Source organism: Muntiacus reevesi, chromosome 1 (assembly GCF_963930625.1).
Source record: "Muntiacus reevesi chromosome 1, mMunRee1.1, whole genome shotgun sequence".
Taxonomy (NCBI): Eukaryota; Metazoa; Chordata; class Mammalia; order Artiodactyla; family Cervidae; genus Muntiacus; species Muntiacus reevesi.
Window position 1 is genome coordinate 273,424,256 of NC_089249.1, and position 3,536 is coordinate 273,427,791.

At 41.6% G+C, this 3,536-nt stretch overlaps 1 non-coding gene across 1 annotated transcript; it reads right to left on the reverse strand.

The window, feature by feature from the left end:
- Positions 1-3,221: 3,221 nt before the first annotated feature.
- TRNAC-GCA (transfer RNA cysteine (anticodon GCA)) lies at positions 3,222-3,293 on the reverse strand. Its single transcript has one exon. It is a non-coding gene; the product is annotated as a tRNA-Cys (tRNA).
- Between the last annotated feature and the right edge of the window lie 243 nt (positions 3,294-3,536).

The window sequence follows — 3,536 nt, forward strand, 5'->3', positions numbered from 1 at the left end:
GAGCCCACCACACTCCTCTGTCCATGGGATTCTCCAGGCAAGAACACTGGAGTCAGTTGCCATTTCCTTCTCTAGGGGATCTTCCCAACCCAGGGATCGAACCTGGGTCACCTGCATTGCAGGCAGATTCTTTACTGTCTGAGCCTCCAGAGAATCAGCTAGACAAATACATATCTCCACTCTTTTAGATTCTTTTCTCATATAAGTAATTACGGAATATTGAGTCGAGTTCCCTGTGCTATATAGTAGGTTCTTATAAGTTACTTATTTTATTTACAGTAATGTGCATATATCAATCCCAATCTCTCATTCCTCCCTGCCTTGGAAACTATAAGTTTGTTTTCTTCATCTGTAAGTCTATTTTTATTCTGTAAATAAGTTCATTTGTACCATTTTTTTAGATTCCACGTATAAGTGGTTTCATATGATATTTGTCTCTGACTTACTTTACTCAATATGACAATATCTATGTCCATTCATGTTGCTGCAAGTGACATTATTTCGTTCCTTTTTATGGCTGAATAATCTTCCATTGTATGTATGTGCGACATCTTCCGTTTATCTATTCTTCTTTCAATGGACATTTAAGTTGTCCTGGCTATTGTAAATAGCGCCGCAGTAAGCATTGGAATTCATGTGTATTTTTGAAATAATGTTAGAAGAAGCAAGCAAAGACTACAAAATGACCAAGGGAGGTCGCCTGTGTGCTGAACGTCTTCAAGGTGGCAACAGGGCCATGCTACATGTTGTCTGTATAGGCAGGGAAGAATCCAGAGTGTGTACACACTCTGTTACGTGGGTAACAAACTCCCTGTGAGTTCAGACTCTGATGAAGGAGCTTTTTCAAATCTTACCTGGCTCCTCCTAGCACTCAGCCTGAGTATTTTGGGGCTCAAGGACAAGCTGAGTGACAGGCACCACTCCATGTTAATAAAGACTCTTCTTCTCCAGTACTGATGATACTGTTGTGTACAAATTATATGCCAGATTCCCTTTTCCCTTGTAATAGTTATTTCCCTGGAGGCTTGCCTTCTCATAAAAATCTGCCTTGGTAGACCTCTATAACAGGAGTCCTAAAGCGCAGTCAATTTAGGACTGGGACTCCTGCTACATTCTTCAAGTAATATCTTTAAAAGGTCTCTATCCCCAGGGATGGACAGTCTTTTTGTTATAAAAAGCTGAGCCTTTTCCTAGGCTTGATTCTGAGAGATGCTGAGCCCCACATAGTAAATGGCTAAGAGCCACCTGTGTAAAAACTTTCCAGAAGTTCTGTTGACAGAAGTAGTGTAATCAATCTTGATTCAGTCTGTCGCTGTCAGCCTGACCTGTGAAAAGTTATTTCCTTTTAGAACCTTCTTCACTCCCTCAGTGGTACCACTTAGGGAGGCGGAAAAACTGATGATATAGCCCGCAAAATTTGAAGTCAGACAGAGATTAAAAGGGTAATTATTTCACATAATAGTTAAGTAAACGTGGTCAAGTTACTTAATCTAATTCTCCTCATCTGATAGCGTGTGTTTATTATAAGAATTACATAGGATTGTTTGGGTCTGTGCTTAAAAAATAAGTGCTTAAGAACATTAGCCGTTATCATTTCCATCATGATCATTATTCATGCTGGCCTTTAACAAAGCTCCTTGGGATTCTGAAAAACTCCTCTTCATGGCCTGGAACTCAGAGTGAACCAAAGTCTATCCCCGAGCTGATTTTCCAGGCCATATCATCAGCTATATCTGTTTAGTCTATGGAGTCAAATAATTAGAAGAGTGTATTCCAGCTTATCCCCCTGTCCTTATTGTGGGTTGTGGAACATTAACAACAGATTTCTGTCTATGTATCAATTTCAAAGACAGATTATTTCCTGGTGACGTTTACAGCTCTGTACTTTCCTTTTCAGATGTTTGTCTTTATCTCACTACCTTTCCTCAGAATTCATCAGTCAAAAAGATCCTAAACTGCATTTCTCAAAGCACAGTCCCAGCATCAATTTGAGAAGCGAAATATATCTGTTAAAATTTAGATTCCTGGGCTCTACCCTGAACTTGTGAATTAGAATACTAAGAGGTAGGCCTCCAGAATAAACATATTTTTGAGCATTCTCCTATCATGATTGAGATGCAGGGAGCTTGTGTCTAGCTTTGAGCAGCACCATCCTACTGCACGAAAAGCTTGAGGACCAAGAAATCAAACCATCACTAACTCAGCCTTATTTTAAACGGGCCAGAAAAGCTAAAGCTAAGCTTGACGTGGCTAAATAATTACAACTGGCCTTCTAAGATCTGGCTTTTCCTATTGTCACAGGTTATGAGGAAAAAGGGTATGAATGAAGCAGCTGCAAAGTGGTTGATATTTCCACTCACAGTCCCATATATTTATTACACATAACGCTGGGAAGGGCTTAAAGACCAACTGCCAGTTTGAACGGCCCTCAAATTTACTTCTAGGATACTGTGTAGAAATGCTGGCTGATTTGGTAGCTGTTCTAATGATTTCTGCTCCCCACACCCTGCACCCACCAGGATTTTGTCCACCTTAATGCTAAAACTGGCCTCCTCTTCTATTAGTGTGTCTTAATTATGGGAATCTCAGTTGCCATACCTTTCTTCCCCTTGCAATCTAAGCCACCATAAAACACTTCACTATGGCAACCATTTGTTTGCAGTGAGCCCCGATCTCACGTCCTGTGTCTATTACTGTCTGTGAAAGCTTTCATCCTTACAACACAAAAGCAGAACTTTTCTACACTCTGATATATCTTAAGAAATTTCAATCTTATTGTCATATAAGTCTCCCTGGATTTAAGTACCTATTTATACATCACCAAGCGTCCCCCATTCCCAGTTGTAAACATTCTCTGCCCTGAGAGGCTAGATGTTGTTTTCTATGGTACCTGCAGGCTTCCCACTCCTACCCCCTTTACAATACCTGAGTGGGACATTCCAACCAGTGACAAAAGGCATTTCCCCTAGGCTAATAGAGACCTCTCTGATCTCTCAGAGAAGACCATCACTTTTCTCCTAGAGACAGAACAGCTTTTCCGACTACCTGCAACAATGTGAACCCAGTTTTCTAGCGCCATGCCCAGGTTTGTGAAGTGAACTCGCTCAGTCGTGTCCGACTCTTTGTGACCCCATGGAATGTAACCTACCAGGCTCCTCTGTCCATGGGCTTTTCCAGGCAAGAATACATGAGTGGGTTGCCATTTCCTTCACCAGGGGATCTTCCCTACCCAGGGATCGAACCCAGGTCTCCCGCATTGCAGGCAGACGCTTTACCATCTCAGCCACCAGGGAAGCTACCATGCCCAGGCTTGGAGCTATATAAATAAACTCTGACAGCGTGCAATATTTTCTTCATGGCCCTGCCACTAACCATATGGAAATTAGTTTCTAATCTTTGGGTAGGAATTAATCCATGCTGCAAACAGATGGGTGCTAGTAATCCTGTGCTAGGATTACTAATTATCCAAAGCAGCCTGAAGAGTAAAATTCCTGTCTCATAGGCCACACCAGCCTGTAGACTAAGAAAGCGTCATA